The 21,143-nt window shown below is 37.8% G+C and overlaps 1 protein-coding gene across 1 annotated transcript in view; it reads left to right on the top strand.

Annotated features, from left to right (window-relative positions):
- The first annotated feature begins 1,028 nt into the window (after nucleotides 1–1,028).
- Nucleotides 1,029–21,143, top strand: part of CASK (calcium/calmodulin-dependent serine protein kinase (MAGUK family)) — a 127,292-nt gene continuing 107,177 nt past the window's right edge. Inside the window, exon 1 of the mRNA XM_009071674.1 lies at nucleotides 1,029–1,134. The gene's annotated coding sequence lies outside the window, so the exon portion shown is untranslated. The remainder of the gene's footprint in view (nucleotides 1,135–21,143) is intronic.

The following is a 21,143-nucleotide window of genomic DNA, read 5'->3' as shown; positions in this document are numbered from 1 at the left end:
AATGTTCATTCAAGAGATGAACTTCTGAACAAAGGCTTTTTCCAGCCTTCAAATTTTCCTTCACATCTCTTCGAGACGCCTTTAGAAAGGATTTCTGTAAAACTCACATATCAGTCATTAAATAAGCAGCAGTAAAAAAGGCTGATCTGCCACAACTGCTACAGTCTTGAAACAATCCTATGCTGTTTTCATAACCTATTAACTTTTCATGGTCAAAAGCTTGACCTGCCATAATTATCTGGTTGAATTGTTTGCTGTTAACATTGGATAAAAGATATTTTAAGTCAAGGCATCAAGAACTTAGACTGTCTAATAAAAGATGTTTCCAAAAGTACATATTGGTGCTGATGGTTTGAAAAAGGTCACTCTAACTTGTGTTTTGGCAAATACAATTTCCATTTTGAAAAATAACTAGCTTTTTATTAGTTGAGTGCAATACCAAGATCTGTCTGAACTAAACTTACATCTTTTTATCCGTAACGTCTGTGGGATTCTCTAAGTGCCATAGATGACAGAAAATTAGAAGCATTTCTGGAATTTGAGAGGTTGTTTATACCTAGTGATGTCAAATAAACTCAAAATAAACCTAGTTTGTGTAAAACAAACAGACAAATAAACCCACACAGCATGACTCAACAGTTCTGTTACTCTTATTGCTGTCCATTATCCCATCAGCTTAGAACTGAAACCAGGAGAGTTTCTTGTCTATATTTTTTTACTGCTATTTGCATTATGCATCAAAATAAAGTCCACTTAAAAATTAATATTGCATAACATTTATAAAAGCAGAGCCTTTCTAAAGTGGCAGGGGGAGAGGATACATCTTTAATATAAGAAAATACAAAACTCATTTGGTGTTCTGAACACCAAATAGTTAGAACTATTACTTTTACATTTAGTGAGCCAATGGTGTAAGCTTCTGTGGGAATACCACACGTGAGTGTTGGAATCAAGACTTTGTTTAGAAATCACAGAATTGTAATAATTGATCATTTATTGGCGTGTTCTGTGTGTGTTTCAGGGGTCCCTTCAGCGTTGTGCGGCGATGTATCAACAGGGAAACAGGGCAACAGTTTGCTGTAAAGATTGTCGATGTAGCAAAATTCACATCAAGTCCTGGATTAAGCACAGAAGGTAAGAACCAACAATTGAGCAAATTCTCAGCAGAGAAGTTTTGTGATTTGTCAACCTTTTCTATATATTTAATCTCTGTAAGATCCTTTCTGGTTTATGTTTTGTAGAAGTTTTAAAGCAAGGTCTTATATCTCAAATTTAACTTAGTGTATACACTTCTAATCTGTGCTGGTTCCCACAACTATTCAATGGCAATAATAAACATTAAAAAGATAATTAGGTCTAAGTCATTGCTATTTCTGTTTGGATTTTCTTTTTTAAGAATGTGAATTTCTTAAAGAAAAAATTAGTTTTGAATCAAAGAAGCATACAAAGGAAGTAAAGCACATACCAGTTTTGATTTTATTAGTCTAATCTAGTTTTAGCAAGTAATTTGCTATAAATGGGTGAAAACTTGTGATTAAAGTGTGCAAAATTGTATTATAAAACTAAGTTTTTCATACAGTCAGGATTTTAAACACTGCTGCATAAGTGCTACGGTGTAAATAAAAGGCTGTAGCTCTAATATTTTCTATTTTAGGGTTAAACAATATATCTTTTCTTGATTTGTTGAATGTGCAACTTGTGTGTACATCAAATGCTTCATTTACACGACATGAAGAGCGTTGGCAACTCAATGACAATTGCTGTGTACTCCATGTCCTGGATATTTTTGCTGGACATCATTTTCTTTTGTACAGTAATGTTTTGGGGGAATTTCACTTGTGCCATCTAAGTCCTTATGAACCCAAGTTCAGCAGTAAAAGGGTCAAAGACTTTTACTGGCAATTCTAACAAACAGTGCCCTAAGCCTCAATGGCTAGTTTGATTCACCAGGTAAATCACAGGTTTTGCTTCAGACTTGAACAAGGGTTTTCATTGAAATCTGATCATGCCAGTTTCTTTGCTAGTTTCTTTTTTCTAGCCCTTCAATAAAATATAAGCTGTGCTTTCTATGATTCAGCTTGTGATTAACTCCGTTATAGTTTTGGCAGGTTATACCAGAACTGTTGCATTTTGAGCTAGTGAATTTTCACTAAATGATTTGGTATCTTTGAAAGAAGTTCTGTGCATGCTCTAACCTTCTTCTGAGCCTCATTTTAACTACTGATGCTAGGACACATCCTACCCTTAGTGGAGTGTTGCTTTCCTGGCTCCATGACAGTAAAATTCAACATTTTGAGGCCATGACGAATGGTAGACAAAAGAGCAAGGACTCATCAGGAGGAAAAGAAAAGCCAATAGTAATAATAGATTCACTGGAAAAGGATAACTGTTGGTGGTTTGCAACTGCTGCCTAAGTGTAAAGAACAGGCTTGGGAGTTTCTCAAGAAATTTAGTTTTTTCAATTCCACTTGTGTTAAAGTTCTAATGCAATGAGTTAACAGATCATAGACACTTTCTGAGTTTTTTGGTTTTGTGGTTTTGGTTAGGGATTGTTGTTGGCTCTTCTTTTATGTTGTTTTAGGTGGGGGGTTTAAGGTGTTGAAGTGTTGTGCATTAGATTTGTAATATTAGGACATGAAATACTGTGTCCAGTTCTGGGACTCTCAGGAAGGACATTGAGGTGGTGGAGCAAGTCCAAAGAATGGCAACAAGGCTGGTAGAAGGGTCTGGAGCACAGGTCAGAAGAGGAGCAGCTGAGGGTTGGGGGGGTGTTTAACCTGGAGAAGAAGAGGCTCTGGGGTGACCTAATCACTCTCTACCACTCCCTGACAGGAGGTTGTAGCAGGTGGGATTCAGTTTCTTCTCCCAGGCAACTAGTGACAGGATGAGAGGACACAGTCTCAAGCTGTGCCAGGGGAAGTTTTAGGTTGGACATTAGGAAGAATTTCTTCACAGAAAGGGTGATTAGGCATTAGGGGAATGCCAAATAGAGATAAGGGGGGGAAAAAATGTGCTCCTGATTTCAGAGAGAGATTGTGGAGAACATCCTCAGAGATGCTCAGAACTGGACTGCACAAAGTCCCAAGCTGCCAAGTCTATATTGACCTGATTGGAGCAGGAGTTGGACTGGGTGACCTCCACAGGGTCTTTCCAACCTAGATGATTTTGTCGTGTTAGTAACAACAGTTTGCACGTAATCCACGGGACACTACAGTTTGAATACAAAGTAGGGAAAAAATGTAGGTAGAACAGTATTGTGCTTAAGAAGAGTTAATTTAAAACTAGTTTTGTTGCAATGGTTTGATTTCTTTAACTTGTGAGGCAGTTGGGCACCAAATATGCTTTACAAAGACTATTTGCTAGTCTGAACAATTACTTCTAAAAGAATATACTGATATTTTATAATGATGGTGTCTTTATTACCACAGTACCAAAACAATCAACTTGAAAGTTTCTCTAGGCTAATGTGTCTATCAGCTGGTGCTATCTTGAGCATTCATGGTATATGATGGAGGAGCCACCAGTTTAGAAGACAAACTTTTCCCTAGCATAGCATTCTTTCCATAAGGCTGCTTAATGCTCCTAGTGTGTATAGACACAGACTTCTCAAGTGTTTTTGTGGCTGTGTGCATCTCTGCAGTGGTTTGATAATGGGGAGGAAAATTAATGCTATGTAACGATGCCTGACAGCTAGCAAATCTTATCTAGGCTACATTCTATTGGATTTATGTATTAGTATTCATGGTCTTGCATACTGTGTGTCATCAATCTCTGTACTGTTGTAATTCAACCATATTAATGAAGTATATTGACACCTTGTCACTGTTCAAGTGGCCACGTGATCTCCTGGATTAATGCTGAATATTTTCCACGTTGACAGACTGTACCACAGTTCATTCTGATTTCATGTCACAGAGACGCAAAAAAATCAGAAATAAGAAAATGTGAATGCTGACTATCTTTAGACATAAAAGAGTCTATTTTGTACACTTCAGTTTTAGAGGATCCATGTGGAAGAGTACTTGATGTTCTCAGAAGGTAGTAGTAGTAGTAGACTCATTGAGGTCTAAAAATATATATTAATGTAAATAAACTTATTTTCAAATATAGCTCTTAGTTGCTATACTCAGAACTTCTGGTATAAAAGAGTGTAAAAAGCATATTCCTTATTTCTGAATTTGTTACAGCTCGTGCCATAGTTTGAGTGCCCATTCCCTCTGCTGTTCTCTTCACATCTCATGCATTTTCTCTTTTATTTTTCTCTGCATGTCTTGCATATCTGATTTTTAGTTAACTGCTCCAACACCACATACCCCTAAGTGCAAGCACCATTTCTGAGGAAGAGAACGAGGATCAGTTCCTAACTACTTAATAAAAGCCAATACATGTTGTTTGTCTGCCTTTCCTTACAGCCAGATTGCTTTCTCCTGACATGCTGAGTGTTTTTTAAAGCAATTTAAAGGGCAGAGCTTTGTGCTTACAGTGCATATCTCTTTCAAGTTGTCGTTTTTCAGGATTTAATTCAACACGTATTAGATTCACTTGTAGTTCATTTCTATAGAAATGTCCTCACAAAGAAAGTGATTACCAGTACTTCTGCAACCTTCTAATAGGCTACACCTTACTTATTAGGTTGATGTATGTGGTTGATGCACAGGTTTGTATGCATACAAGCCACTGTGAAGCTGAATAAATAAGCTGATAAGGAAAGGCTGAGGTTTCCTTTAGGACTCAAACTGGTTCTTCTGGAAACGAGCTGTGATGAAGGTCTGCAAAGCACTTTTGTCTGTGACAAAGAGCAAAATTATAGCCAGGAAAGAAGTGTTTTAAATATAATTCTTGGACTACTTCTAGCACTGAGAGCGACAATATAATTATATCAAAACTGGCCTTGCTATGAATCATCCACTTGAGGAGAAGAATTCCAGAATTATTTCATTTGTAGGAGGGAAGTGAAAGTTGGCAACAGGTTTTTGCTGGGTTTTGTTTTGTTGTTTTTTTTCTGCAAAGGGCCCACAGGTCTTTTCCCTGACATGTTTTCAGATTGTGAGTGATTTTCCTGCAGTTGAGACCTTACTCTTGTTCTGCTTATTTCCTTCTATAATTTACCCTTGTTGGTTTTGGGGCCTTTTGATTTATTTTTTTAGAAGTTATTTTGGAGTTTTTGATTATTTTATGTATTTAATTAATTAATTTAGATTTGCTTTTTTTTCAATCATTTTGTCAGGGCAGTTCTTTTGAAAGACTTTGTTTAGTTCTGGGTCAAGTTGCACAGCTGACTATCTGTAACTTTTGCCATTGGAAGGCTGTGGTGGATCACAAAAGTATCTGTGTGAGAGATTCTGCACCTCCCTCCCTGTTTCCTCAAGGGTTTCAGCAAAAAATGTAGTGTCAGTGTTGAGCTCATCTCTTTTGAGTAAAAAATATGACAAATCTATGTGTCATCAAATTTTATGACTGGATTTGAAGAGTGACTCACTGCCTTTGATTTGGAAACACCAACTAATCTGGAATTTCTTGTAGCTGTCAGTTCTGTCTTGTACCATATGTCACAGATCAGGGGAAGTTATTTCCTTCTCTGTGGCATTATTGGTTCCAGACTTGAACTGTTGTGCCCAGTTTGGAGCTTCACAATTTTGTCAGCAGGACTTGAAGACTGATACTTGAAGCCACTTGTGATGTTGGCCATTGGGAGAGTGTTCCTTTCTGGGGAGTGCATAGTTCCTACTGTAGTTCTACTACTTTCACACAGAAGCAGAACTGTTGCTGTTTTGGTATAGAGAATGTTACCTAAGCTTTTCTAAGGGGTTTCCTTGTTTTAATTCAATGAAGGATTTGAGTTTTCTGCTTTTCTTTTGTTCTGGAGGAGTCATAGGCTGGTTTGGTTATGAATGCAGTTCTACTCCTTTGTAAAAACAAGTTCCATAAATGTGTAACTTTTACAGTTGTGCTGTAACTTTAATAAACCAAGTGTCATTAGAATTAAATACTTCTGTAAGAAATGTAACACAAGAGATAGAAGCAAGCTTTTTTCCCCAAAAGACATTTCTGTAAGTGTGGAAGCATGTTAACCGTGTAATAGAGGCAATGAATCACAGGAATGCATGAAAACATAACAAGGGTTTCTTTTTCAGGACTCTTTTTTTTTCCCCTGCTACTGGAAGTCAGTTCATGGCAGAAATGGTGCATGTGTTTTTCTGGTTGGAAATACAGAATTCAGTCTTGGGCAACACTTAACTCAGTATAATTATTCTCATAAAGTGTAAAGTACAGCATTATATATTAGGGTGTTTTGTTTTGGGTTTTTTTTGCATTTTCTAGCCTGTGCCCAGATCCAGGTTTCCAGGAGTGGGATGCTAATTGTCATTGGTCAAATTACCAGTTTTGACCTCCTTCAGAGTCACAGATGGAAATTGGATTGGTCCAGGGAAGCAAATAGCATGTTCTGTACGGAAATACAGCCTTTCATCCAAATCGTAAGAGTTTAAAAGATCAACTATAGGGTATTATTTTATTTCAGCAGCACAAAATTCCTTGAAATATTGCTGCAAGCATATTCACAGCAGTGTTGATGCAAAGCTTTCCTTTTCCATCTTCAGCAAGGAAAGCAAAGCTTGTGAATTTATTGCACCCACTTTAAAGCATAAAAGGATATTTACCTAATTTTTTATGCACTATTGCTTAAATAGAAGGAAAATCGTTAAGTTTTTATGCGCTGCAAGCAATTGGTTCTTTATTCCTGCTAATCAGTCTCCAAAACAAGGACAGCTTTGTTTGCTGCCTGAGTTCAGTCTCTTGCCTTTAATATGTGTCTGGTTTTGCTGGATTTACTACAGCACTGAACACACAATGACTTTGCAGGAGCACACCTCTTCTTCCTTCTTTTTGAATCTTTACTACTTGGCTACATGCTGCTCTGATTTATCTGGTCTTGGGTTCACTGTAGTGCCAACATTGCAAAAAATCGTTGCCAGATCAGGTCTTCACATAATGTTATCATGAAGCTGCTTTTGAGGCAGGTATTGTGCAGCTGAGCAGCAAGTGTAGTCAACACGTCTCCTAGTTTTGTAAATATAAACAGTGTCCTTGATGGGTTTCAAAATGCAATTATATTAAGTGTGTCTGTCATTTTAATAGTTATTCACTCTAAGAATAACATATCAGAGTGCTAATTAAAAAATTGCTGTGTCTCAGAATTCTTAGAACACATATAATAATGAAATCATTACTTAATTAGCACTAAATAGAATTTATGCAGTAGATAATAGATAGTTCAACTGTTATTTTTGTTATATAGCTGAGTATGCAGTTGACCTGGGTCTTTGTTTCTTTTGAAGTACTCATGATTGTTGAGAAGTCCGCCTGTAGTAACATTGCTATAATCTTTTCTCTCATTTCATATGAGAGGCAGTGGAACAGGTTACCCAGAGTAGATGTGGATGCTTCATCCCTGGAAGTGTTCAAGGCCAGGTTGGATGGGACTCTGAGCAGCCTGAGCTAGTGGGGATGAGATGGTCTTTAGGGTTCCTTCCAACCCAAACCATTCTGTTATTCTATATCACATTTCCATGCCTGTGGGACAAGAAAATATGATTGCATTTGTGAACAGAAAATAAGACCAATGAAAACGAATCTTGTTGTGAAAAGTTTCTTTACACTTCATGCTCTTTAAGTCAGTGATTATGGTTTGTCACTTACAAGTTAATTCCTGTTTGTACATATGAAATAAAGCTTAGGGACCATTGGATCAAAGTTGTTACTGAAATAACTAGTGGATCTATTTGGGTAGGACATTTTATGAAGAAATACACATTGTTCATGCACATTTTAGTCATCTCAAGTCATAAAGATTATTTGCTAATTCAGAAAAATTTTTATGCAGACTTACACATCACTTCTTGATCTGGACAAAAGCTGGTTGGTCCTTTGTTGGTCTGTTGTTTGAATCCCATCTGTACCTAGGAGCCCACGACCATTTAGAATGCAAGTTTCACTGAAAATTAAACTTGAAAATATTTTAAAATTTTAGGAGAATTTTTTAATTTCAGAAAACCATTTTTAGATTTTGCTTGTGGTTCAACATAAATCACATAACCCAAAAGGTGCACTGCAGTTGATGCTGTTCATTCCAAGCAGTCTGGCAAAATAATGCCTGCCAGATAATTGGGCATACTGCATAAGTTATGAAAGTGTTGGAAATAACTGTCCTAGGTTTATTTTGTGAGGTTTTTGCCCAGTGGTAAGCCTGTCATTGAAAAGTTCATCCCAGGCAGCAACAGTTGAATCCTCAGTCAGTCACTCTGAACCTGTTTCTGCTTTCCAAACCACATCTCCCAAACTAGAGTTGAGCTGCCACTCTGTACTCCTTTGTGGCTGTGCAGATGAGGCTTTATCACGTAATATTTTTCTTTTCTAAAACCCTGGTTTAATTACAGTAGCCTTCTTGGTTAGCAAAGAAAAGTGTTTGAGAAAGAGCTTGAGAATAGCTTGTTTGTCTGAGCAAGAAATTTAGGTTGGGGGGTAAGCGAGGACATTCCAGCTGTAGTGTTGCTAGAGTAGTAAGCAATGCTTGGAGCTTTTATCAGTACACTAAACCAAATGACAAAGGTGTGTTTCTTCACCCTCTTTGCAAAGCAAAGTCATAATTAAATTTATGTAAAAAAACCTGGAAGTACAGTTTTGAAAAGATGTCTTTTAAAAACGCCCTCATATCTTCATTCTTGAACATTGTTGTCTTTAATCTCTTTGCAAAATTCATGAGGTATGTCCAGCTTCTGTTCTGAAAAATGAAAATGCTTTCCAAAACACTGAAAATGCTTTCCAAAACACTTCTGTGTCTGTACACAGTCTGTACCCATCTAACGAATGGTGATTCTTGCCAATAGTCCAGAAATAGGCTCCTGACTGTGCTGCTGTAATTCAGGCTGGTTACAAACCCAGGGAAGATAATAAGCATCAGCTGTATTTTCAAATATTTTCTGTTTGGATGCGAGGGTGTATTCTGTTCTGGTTTGTGCAATCAACAAAACTCAAGATTAATTGCAGCTGAGCTGCAATTTCTGTTAATTCATTGATCTGAAGAGAACCTTCTTTGACTCTTAAATGCTGGGGTTTGTTGTGTTGTGAATCTAAAAATATATGTCACTATGAGATGATAAATAACGATCTTTGCACAGTCTCACTCTTCTAGACTGCTTTTCATGTTAGGATGGCAAACCTGTGTCCTGCCACAGCACTGGGACATTGGCAAAACTCCTGTCTTTGGGCTGGGTGGTTTTTGGTTGGAACAGTTTACATCCTGTGCAAATCTTGTCTAAAATTTTTCTTTTCCAAAAATGAGATTCGTGGTTTGTGATCCATAGATTCCTATTCCTTTGTACTGTCTACAGTTTTGTGCCAAGTTGAATATGTACATCACTGTCTCAGGAAATCTTCCCACAGATTACCTTCAGACATTCCACTTGGAGCTGTTCTGCATGTACTGATAGTTTTACTGGATTGTAGATGAATTGTCTAAAATTTTTCTTTTCCAAAAATGAGATTCGTGGTTTGTGATCCATAGATTCCTATTCCTTTGTACTGTCTACAGTTTTGTGCCAAGTTGAATATGTACATCACTGTCTCAGGAAATCTTCCCACAGATTACCTTCAGACATTCCACTTGGAGCTGTTCTGCATGTACTGATAGTTTTACTGGATTGTAGATGAACATGGTTTTGAGCGCAAGGGAAATGTAAGTCATTGGAGAAAAGAGGAAAAAAAATGTTCAGAGAAAAAAATTAGGTCTGGTTGATATGAAGGCAGAGGGAAATACTTGTGCTTGAAAGCTATCTTGTAAAATATGTCTTGGCTAACAGACAGAGTTGAATATTGGAGCTTTTTAGCTTCTCAGTGAAAAGAAGCATTTTAATTTAAATAAGTCAAAGACCTGAAAGTCCTCAGGAGACCTATGAACTTACTTCTGTTTCTCAAAGACTTTCTACATGTTATCTGCTCTTCATGTTCTGCCACCTCAAATACTGTGTCAGTCGTCTTGAGGCTATCATTATTTTTGCAGAATTAAAGCAGTTAATAAACAATTAATTATTGTCTATGCAGCTCAATTTAAGGTTCAAATCCAGTTAATTAAAACCTGAATGACTATATTTTATACGAACTAAATTTTATTTTCAATACTGCATTGAATGTCCTTCCAATTCTGTGTTTTAAAACTATTACATGTATAACCAGTAGCTTTCAGAATTTGGCTGAAGCACAGCTGTCATTCTCCTTGTGTCAGTGGGATGGAATGGAAGGTGTATGGCTTTAGAACACTTCCACTGCTTAACTACCTAGAAGATAGAAGGGTGAGAATAATAAATTTAACCAAGCATTGCAAGGTACTTGCATTTTCTTAGGGTTGTAGCCTACCAGTTTGGGGGGTTTTAGGTGCCAAAGGCTTTAGGAGAGAGACCTGTTTTAAAGAGCTCTGTGTGTTGCTGCAGTCTGAGCACTCTGAAACAGCACTTTGTGGCGTGGCAGTTTCCAGCCACAAGTCATTTATTTTAATAATGACACTTATCAGGGACAGCCTCCCCACGCTGGATATATTGCATGTGCTTGATTTCCTAATATGAATCCCACCAACAAATATACACAGTGACAGTAAGGAAATTGGCAATGTAAATAAAAATACTGTGATCTATGGTTGGTTTACTTAAAATCTGTGACAGATTTTTATTGGAGGTTGTTTTTTAAGATCACTTCATGTATGAGTAAGATTTATGGTGTGTTTCTCAGTCGGGGAGGAGTTTGTTCTATGTATTTATTTTGGCAAAAATTGGTCACCTTTTTTCTGGGGTTTTTTTTTTTAAAAGTTCCTGTAAAAAAAAAAAAATCCAATTGCAAATGAGACTGGTGCTTAAAAATAATGTTTTGTTGTTTCAGAACATCTTAGCATTTGTTAAGGCATTTAAATGAGGATTTCTTTTTAATACTTCACATAACGGAGAAATTGCTTTAAATATATATTCCAAGTTCCACAGAAAGGTACTAGCAGAGTCAGCAATAATAAACCTTGGATTTTTCTCTGGTTTCTCAGAAGACTAACTAAATAAAGTTAGGTTAAAAACTGTATTGTTTTACCTACTGTGACAGAACTAGTTATGGTAGATTTGTTAACATCTGTCACTTTTAACATTGCAGGGCAAATATGGCTGGAGTTCAGTGCAGAGCACTGTTTTGTTCATTGCTTATCCCTCTGTGTCCTGCAATACAACAGAAACCTCTGCCTTGGTTCTGTTGTATTTAGTAATTTTTGAGCAATTATGGGCTGTACGCACTAAGAGTCAAAGCTATTCACGACTTCAGGGCATGCTAAGCTGAGTGGCAAATGCTGATCTGAGGACTGAGGGCACTTATATGTGCCAAGGTTTGCAATGATTTTTGGAGAAAAACAAAATCTTAATGTCTAATCCGGTTTATTTTTATAAAAAGAGTTTACATTTCGAAACCTTTCTCTTTTTAGGTCTTCCATGTAGTAAAAGGTGCTGCAAAAGAATTGTTTTCTTCAGTGTTCTAAAACCTGATGGGCAGAAATAGTTTCTTTATAAAACTGGGTAACTTCTGGGTTAGTATTTAGAAATGTTAAGGTGTAGAGCAGAGCTTTAGAGCTGGTCATGCTGTGGTGACAGTTTGTTTGCTGATAGGAAAGCAGGTTTATATCCGGAATCAAATCTGGATCCTCATGTGACATGACAATAACTTGATTTCCCCTTGCTCTCAGCACTGTTCTTCAATATCACCTTTGTCTCTTACAATCTGATTGCTGGATTTGTCCAAGTAGCTCCTCTGAAGAAAGTCATGTCAGATGAGAGGATTGTACAATCGTTTGTTTTTCTGAATTTATAATTACTCTTCCAAGTAAGAAACCTTGGACCTTTTGTGCACATGCTTTGTTCTCTCAGTTTGAGGCTGTGTTTGTGATCTGCTGGCCCAAAACAGAAATTAATTACATTTGGTCTAGTTCTGAGGTTGCTTGTAACGAGGAGGAGCTGATAAACCTGAGGGCACTGGCTTTGCTCAGACAATGCCCATTTCAGGATTTGCTTCACATGTCTCAGAAGATTCTGTCCTTGTTCTGTATCAGATGGCACAAAATTTCTGAGTCGTGCATCACCCCACACTTGCCCCACTTGTGTTTTGTAGGTGCTGGGTTGGCACTTGTGCAGAGTTTTGTTTTGCCCTTCCTGTAGTGAGGGGAAAGAAAGAGTTGCTTACCTTGCCAAGTGAACTAGATTCTGGCTTTATACTCCTACAGATTGAACTTTCCTCTGCAGTTGTCTGGGGCTGTGAGAGCTTAAGGAGTCTTGTTCTTTCATAGCTGGATGGAGTCTGTCTGGCAGCAGGCAGTCTTGTCATCTTACTAGTAGTAAGTAAATTAGTGCTCACTTAGATGTTTGCATAGAGGAGCAGTTGAGCCAAGTGAAGAAGGACCAAATTCCCAACAGAGTTTAGAGATTTTAAGGACCACAATGGCATAGCACTTAACACACAGCACATTGCAAAATGAATTCTGTGTTTGTGTAAGTGGTGATCTTGGTAGCTGTCAGTTCTCTGAAGCAGTAGGGGGAGGAAAAAGGAGCACTTTTATTTGTGTAGAGTAACTTACTTACGTTGTTCCTCCATTATTGAGATGTAAATTGTCATTTTCCTTTCATCTGGAGGCTCCTGCACAAAGGCTGACCCAGAAAAGTGAGTAGTTTGCTTTGGTTGTTACACAGTGGAGTTTATTTTATCTACCTAAACTCTTTCTGAAAAGTACAGTGTGTTTCAGGTATCAGGGCTCAGGAAAGCTTGTTTAAACAAGCAAGCTCTGGTGTAGGCCTTGCTTAAGCCTGCTGTCTGGGCAGGTCTCTGCTGGATCCTGTTGCAACTCCATAGCTCCTTAGATCTTCAGAGATGATAGAAACCGAATGTTTTTTCCCTTTCATCCAATACTCTGCTGATACGTATTTCAGTGTCCAAGTCCGTTCTCCAACAGATTGTAACTGCTCAAAGAGTGATCAAAGTTCAACTCCACACTCAGTTATTGCTGAAGGTTTTGTAACTTTGTGTCAGATCATTAGAGTGAAAATGTGCTATAGTAATGAGGATATTTGTGATCTAGAAGAGGAAGAAAATTTTTGAACTTTCAAAAAACAAAATCTTTTGTAAATTTTCTTACAAGTTTTTTTGTGCTTGTTGATTATATTATGTGTAAATAATAGATTTGTGTCTTAAAATCCTTCTCCAAACCAGAGGTGGTGAATCAGTTTCATCACTATTAGCAGGCTACTGGTTTTATGTGATTCTTATCATGTGAATTTTATCAGTATTTTGGGAAATGGAAGATAAATTTGCAGTTTAAAAAAACAGCAAAACAAAGAAAAGAGTCTGTAGGAGAAATGGTTGTTGCATTTGTGCAATATTTACATTTATATTTGCATACACTAAGTTAAAGTTCAGTCAGTGTTATTGTTAAAATCCATGGGCCTTTGGAACTTGTAGTTTAATTTGGTGTGTAACACACTTTTGGTACATGTATTTTTGCAAAAACTCTTAAGAACAGGTTATGACAGTTACACTGTTTATTTTCATCATTCTTTGATTCCAGTATTCACTGCTGGCAGCACACAGCACTTTTGTGTCTGTGATTGTTCTGAAGTTGGCGTGAGCATCACTTGAACAATATTGCTTGTGGTAACAAAAGGTTTAAATGGATTCCAGTTTCATGATTTTCTGTGGCATTTGGAAAACAAAAGAGGAAAGATGGTTTAATTTCATTTAATACGTTTTCAAGAATGCTGCAAAGTTCAAAGCTTTAGGCTCAGGTTCAGTGTTAAAGGTTCAAAGTTGTAAAAAAATGGGTTGAGCTTTAATTATTCTTTTTTTCAGCTTAAGAATGTTAATGATGCAATTTACTCTGTTTCTAAATCCTACTTAGCTAGGAATTACAAATAGGCTTTCCAAACTGACTGTAATATGTGTAAAACATAGGATATATATAAATTGTATGAATTTCTCTGTGCTCTGAGGCCATTTTATTTCCCTAATTAGTTGCTCATGAATGAAGAATTTTGCAACAGGATGACTTAAGCAGCCAAGTCTTACTTCTCCGTGGTAAATAGAGACTGAGGTACTGTACCTAATAAGAAAAAATAGGTGGAATAGTACAGGTACAGCTAGAAAACGTGTGGATGTGCAAAGCATGTACAGTGTCCTTTTATATTACCTGTCAAAGTTCGTGAGCTCTAGTCCAGAACTGACCCTATGGAGAGTATCAGCCTCATTTTCCTGGCACTCCATTTCTGGGAGTGTTTATTAACGTATCCACAGCTTGTGTTTAGCTGGGCTAATAAATCCTCAAGAACCAGGGTCCTTGTGACTTTCAAGTGACCTTACAAGGGGCTAACTCAAGTCTATCATGGTTTATTAATTCAGGTATTGACTGGCAGAGACTATACTGTATCATCATGTCCTGAAGCAGCATAGCTGTTATGCATATACTGCATTTAAGCTTGTAAATTCTGCTAGACCTGAGCTGACTTTTAATGCTGTTGCAGATGCATATACAACCTGCATAAACAGCTCATGGATTTGCAAATTTGATTTTTTATGTCAAAGTCACAGGTGCATAATTCATCCCCTTTCTACAGTGGTGTGTACACCCCTCGCTGCCTTGGTTTCTTGTCTTCCTCTGCCTACTGCAGAATTTTGGACAAATGAGAACTGGTTGTGCAGCATGAGACACACTGAACAGGTTGTTTCACCAAAAGAGATTTGTGAGGGGAGTGAGGTCAGGCTCAGAATTAGTATTTGCTTCCTCCTTGAAGAGAGGGAGGGAGGAACATCTTGTGCAACTCACCGTGCTTCAGGATATTTTCAGAATCCGGACAATGCTGCATTCAGCCCGAGAGTCATGTGTTGTCATGTTAAGAGAGAGTTTTTATTTTTGTTGTGCAGGCAAGAAAGGTGGTCTAAAGAGTCTGTGGAGTGGGTCAGGGCCCTCAACTCAGCTGATTGATGTGTTACATTTTATATTTCCATGTACCCCATCATGTCAGTGATATTCTTCATCCTGCTGCTATTTAACGTAGACAAATATTTAACCTGCAAGGAAAGAAAATTTGGTTTTCTTGTAACAAAAGAACCCTGTTAACAGTTTCTTACAGTGCTCTTATAAAGCTGTTTTGAAGAGAAGATACATTATATTATGAGTTCGCAGATTCATAGAATTTAGGGGTTGGAATGGACCTTACAGGTCGTCTAGTCCCAACCCCTGCTCTGGGCAGGGACAGCTCCTCACTAGATCAGGTTGCTCAAGGCTCATCCAGCCTGGATTGAACACCACCAGAGTTGGGGCAGCCACCACATCCCTGAGCAACCTGTGCCAGTGTCTCACCAGTGTCTGTGGACTTTTGAAATACATTAGTGGTGGATATATGTTTTGATAACTTCAAGTATATGCAAGCTTATTGTTGCTCTTGCATTTACAAATTCTGCCCATTTTTCTTGCTCTGAAGTTCTGCTCTTACTCTAATTGATCATCATTTCAGATTTGGACACCAATGGAAGTAAATGGATCTCATGCTAAGCATGCAGGAGTGAGATAGTGCAGGTTAGTTTTTAGAACAAATTTGAGTTGAGTCTTTTAGCATCTGAGAAAGGTTCATTCAGTTTGAGAGTGTTTTACATACAAGTATTACAAGCATAAGTACTTAAATCATCTTTGCTCTGTCAAGCAGGAGGAGCAGCCCATTATTCCCAGCTGGTTGCTACAAGGCTTTACAAGATCCACATCAGCCCCTCAAAATACACTGTGACAGTGGAGGAAATAGTTGTGTTATTATGTGATTCTTCCTGTGGGCATCACCTGGAAGTTCAGAGACAGTAGGAAACTCACTCAGAACTTAGTTACAAAACCATGCATATGTACTGCTTCCAAATCCCTATCTACGTGCTGCTATAATTCCTGAAATTAGAAATCCAGATTGGATCAGGTGACTAAAATGTTTCTGACTCAACTTTTGCTAAGTATGAATTTTAGGTGGTTTTTTTTTCTTGCTCATCACCAGATAATAAACTAGGGAAATGAAATATTGTTTTCTTAATGCTTAGGTGAGATTAAAGTAGTAAACTCTTCGTATCTGTATTGGAAAAGAGAAATTGTCCTTTAAATATCATGAGAAGAGTGTGTATATCATGAAAGAAAATATTTCTCTGATGACCTGTGAGTGTGGTAGGACGAAATTCAGAGGCAAAATTGTCATGGGATTGGTTCTTTATGAGGATATATGTTACCCCTGTCAGCTTTGTCTGTTTTACAGGGAAAAACGTGACAGTTGGTAACAATTTGCAGTGTTTTCAGCCTCTTGTACAATCTAGGATGAGTTAGGCAAGTTAAAACCTTATTCCTAGAGCTGTGACCTGAGTGTTGCTAGAAACAAGTTGGAGCTCAATTGAGCACTGCTTTCATCACTAACATCTGATTTTTGTGGAACGAAAGGGGGATATATTTCAAGAGCACTGGTTTCAGAGGCTTGGAGGAGTGTTTCAACCTCATAAGCAGAAAAGGGAATATTTCTTCAAAGCATTGCAAACTTAATAGACTATATGTAAAAGTATTTTATGGGTATTTGGTAAGTGGCAACAAGTTTAGTTAAAACGTTGGTTCTTAGTATGAAATCCTGAAAGTGCTGGTAAAGAATACATTCTGTAATGAGTTTGTTTTAATTACTGAGCTGACGCACACCTGTTTCACAAAACTTTCTTTGTAAGGTGTCAGTTAACAAAAAAAATAAAACAACAAGCCCCCAAAAATTCTATGACTTTTGGTAATAATTATGAAGGGAAGCATGTGCAGGTGTGGAATAAACCAAAACTAACTTCTAGGATCCTGGATTACTATGGCTTGAGAAGAGTTTTCTGGTCCTGTTCTGTCTCTGAAGCAGAAAATGAGATTTGTTAAGGTAGTTGTTCTCCAGCCTTCAGACATTGCTCCACTACAGGGTTTCCAAGTGGGACAGGATGGTTATCATCTTGATATTTGCTATGTAGTTATCTATTTCTCAGGGTGCACTGTCGATGCTGTTTGTGCTGGAGCTCCGTGTGCTGTGGGGGAACTTGCAGAACTGAGCTGTCCCTTACAGCAGCATTTGCTGCAACTTGCACTACTTTCCCTGGGAAAAACTGTGATGTAACCCATGCTGCGTTCCACAGGTACCACGACTAAAACAGCCACTCACTGAGCTTCTGGCACTGCAGAATTAGATTTGTCAGAGTAGATCGATATTTTTCAATGCTATTTTTGCCTGGGTTGTCTAGACTTGGGCAAAGTAGACTATTTCCTTTCTAGCATTAGTGTGCAGCTGGTTTTGTATGGGCTATGCAGAGCCTGCCAGTTGAGGAGCAAAGAGACTGATCAAAGCAAACAAGTACATTTGGTCTGTATGAGTAGCATATTAGGCAGTCAGTTCACTCTTCTGAGTGCCTTTGGGCTGTTTCTGCCTGTTAGTGTTCAACAGCACTAGTGTAATGGGTTATTTAACCCTTCCTCAAATAGGAGTTCTAGACAGTTTGTCTAGACTAACTGAATCTGTTATGAATAGATTTCCTTTCTGTCTTTGAAATTCCTGAGTTTTTCCTGTAAAACTGAGATTCTTTGTTAAAATCAGAAAGTAAATTTCCCTGTTGTTATATTCAGGTAAAGCCTAAGTCACAGAAGAAAAGGCATTTCAAACAAAAACAAAAACACCTCAAAAAAACAAAGCAAAACCAAAACAAAACGAACAAAGCAAAACAAGGCAAAACCAAACAAAAAAAAAAAAATCACCAAAAAAACCTGCTACAAATGTTAGAATTATCAGCAAAATAAATCACATTCTTTTCTGGGTGATGCTCCATTGCCTCTGAGGGCACTTACTTCATGTAATGTCATTACATTTTAGTACATGAGTACTGAAAATTCATTTAAAGGACTGCAAAGTCTCTCTAACTTTAGTTAACCTGATCAGCCTAAGTGAATTCTGGCCAAAAGATATCTAAGTTTGGTGTAAAAGTATTTTGTGAGTCTGACCATAACATTATAATTATGCTTTTAGCACATTCTGAGATAATACATTACTTGTCCTGCCCTGGCCAAAGGCAGGACAGAAACTCTCTAAACACACACATACAGGCACACACACCTGCAGCACAAAGAATCCTCCACAAGCAACCAACCAGTTGTACAAAATATGAAATGAAGAACTCCACCCTGGGTGATTAACCTTGAAAAAGGAGGAATTGCAGTGATTTAAGCTGCACTGTTTGCAAGTTCTAGCCTTCTAAAGGTTTTTGCTGGACTTCTAATAAACACACTGCTATGTTCTAGTTTATGGGTTAAACAAGTAACTTCTGGCTTATGTGAGCAAACTGTGTTTGAATGAATTCTGTTTGTGTCATGCAATTCTCGGTGTGTGCAGTGTAGTCGAGTACTGGTGTGAGGTTATCAGCTCCAAATGCCTCCTTAGGTGTAGAGGAGAGAATCATCTTCCACAGGATCTGGATAAAAAGGCACTTAGCACTGGATGGACTTTAATTATTTTAGAGTGGCATCTTTACTTTGTTCTTAGGGCTGAACTGTAGTCATCATTAACCAGATCAATGATATGAAACTGGCCAAACGTTAAGCTCTGTGCAGCTAAATAGATGCAGCCACCTTTTGTGTTCAGCTGGGAGTACACACAGATCAAAGCCGGAGCTGGGTTGCCACCTAGTGAGAAATCTGTAGGGACTCGTGTCGACATGGAGTTGCATAAACATAGCAAATTACACAGAGGAAAAAAAAAACAACCTACAACCTGACTTGCAAGTTCATTTCTCAATTTTGAGTTTCAGTCATATACACAAAACTACTGCAAGTTAGTATTTCTTGATAATACTGTGAAATCTGACTTCTTTCCTCTGTGGGAGGACAGTGATGTTCTGGACTGTTGAGGTTTGACATGCAGTCAAACATTTTGCTCCAGTGCTGCTGTTGGGGTGAGCACTGCTGCTGTAACCTGTCCATTCCTTTCTCTTGCTGTGCTGTCAACACTGTTGTGTTCTTAGGTGTTTGTGCAGGTTCCCAGAACTAGCTAGAACTAGTGTGGGTGAAAAACAGCTCTAAAGGGAGAGGGAAAAAGATTGTTTGCAGTTGAGGTGGATCAATACCGTGATTCTGTTTGTGGTGCAGTTGCACAAACTGTTGCACCAGCAAGAAGGGAGAGATGGTGGAGGAGGGGAAAGGGAGTTGACAGAAGAGGAGACAGTTGCTGCTTTTAATGGGGTTTAAGTCTTTATCAATTAGTTTTCACTACAAGAAAGCACAATCTGTGTAACTTTATGAAATTGTGAACTTCCAGTTATTTCAGGAAGGACTAATATGACCTTACAGCTGAGCATTTTGCCAGTTTAGGGCTCCAGAGTGTAACATTGCTTTGCCAGATAGACACTTTGTGTCTAATTGTTTCTCTGTTTTGTTTTTTTGTTTGTTTGTTAATTTTGAAAAGAGAATTCCCAGGATATTCTGACAGATCTGCTGCTGCACATGCACTTCCATTTCCTTCTGTTAAAGAATTCATTCTATCAGAGTGTTTAAAACTGTGGTTTGCAGTGTAAAAACCTGTGGTCGATGGTACTTGGGAAGGTGTTGGATTTCAGGCTGTTGCACAGTGTTCCATAACAGGTGGGAACATGGGATTTAATATAACATGGTTATCAGTACTGAACCCACTTTCATGACTTCATTGATCACGACTTAAGAGTCAACGACTGTTTTCAATTTCCTTTCATTAATTATTGAAAACAGAGCAATGATGAGAGGAAAGTGTTTCAGATTTTAAAGCAGAGGTTTCAAATTGTCTTCCTCAGCAATTCCATTCCCATTTGGAAGTTCAAACTTGTGACAGAGACAACCCTCCTAATTCATTTTAAAATTAATCTGTGGAGTTTGTAACCCAATTTCTGATTATCATGTCCCTTCTTGAATTTATGAAACACTTCTGGAACTGCTGCTTTGCAGAGAGAACTGCTAACAGTATTTTGGAAGACAGATTGTGCATCTATTTAATGAACAGAAAATAATCCAGGAACTGTTGCTTTCACTTTTCTATGTTTCCCCTTTTCTTTCTCTGTTCCCCTATCTCACTGAACCTGCTGTTGAGTATAAACCAAGAGGATGTAGAATGTAGAAAGTCTTAGATGACAGATATCTAATCTTTTTGCTTTAAAAATATTAGATTTTTTTTCATTGTGGTGGGTGCTTTGTAAAATGTTGCTAAGAATTATCATTTAATTAAGTTAAATTATTATTTCTAATTATCTGCAGTAGGCAGCTATTAATACTCTTTCAGACATTCTTAAACATTTTAATTAGTTCAAGTTGATTTATTACCCAAAATACACCACCTTATTTAGGAAGCATTGCTTATTTGCATGCCAGGAAAAATAAGGAAATGAGTAAAAGAAGGAAGAGTTGCTTTCATGGCCACAAACATGCAAACCAACTTTCAACCTCTGTCAGAGACATTCTGGGTAAGTCTGGTGGATGTATCGGAAGTCGTGAGAGAAAAGTGGGTTTTTCACATCCAGTTTCATGTTCATCATAGCTGACAGAGTATAAACTGAGGAAGGAAAATTGCCTTTTTAAGTCTCCCAAGACACCCAGCTCCAGCTAGAAACCATTAACATGTTTATATTTATGTCCAAACACTGAGAGAGAATAGATTAGCAAATGGAAGTGACTCAGAGTTTAGTTTGATTCCATTGAGTAAAGATTTCCATGAGTTTCTGCATGGGGGGCTCAGAAATGGATCCTGGTTGTTGAGTATTAGCTGTAATTGCATTTTGTTGTTCTTTCTTCATGTCAACACTTTGTTTCCAAATGCTACAGCAGCAGTGCTACTAAAGATACTGACTGGAGATGGATTGTCTCACTGGATCACTGTAATTGTTGATTACCATGGTGTTTTCCTCAAGGGCCACTCACAGCTATATGCATTTGTTTCTTTTTGGTGCATATTTTAAACATGTTTGCTAAGGTACAGATTGATTATGCAACAGATCTTGGTTGACAACAAATTGATGACAGTGGAGATACTTTG

The sequence above is a fragment of the Acanthisitta chloris genome, unplaced genomic scaffold (assembly GCF_000695815.1).
Source record: "Acanthisitta chloris isolate BGI_N310 unplaced genomic scaffold, ASM69581v1 scaffold4333, whole genome shotgun sequence".
NCBI classification, from domain to species: Eukaryota; Metazoa; Chordata; class Aves; order Passeriformes; family Acanthisittidae; genus Acanthisitta; species Acanthisitta chloris.
Note: the sequence above shows the minus strand (reverse complement) of the source record. Positions and strands in the feature narration are given on the sequence as shown.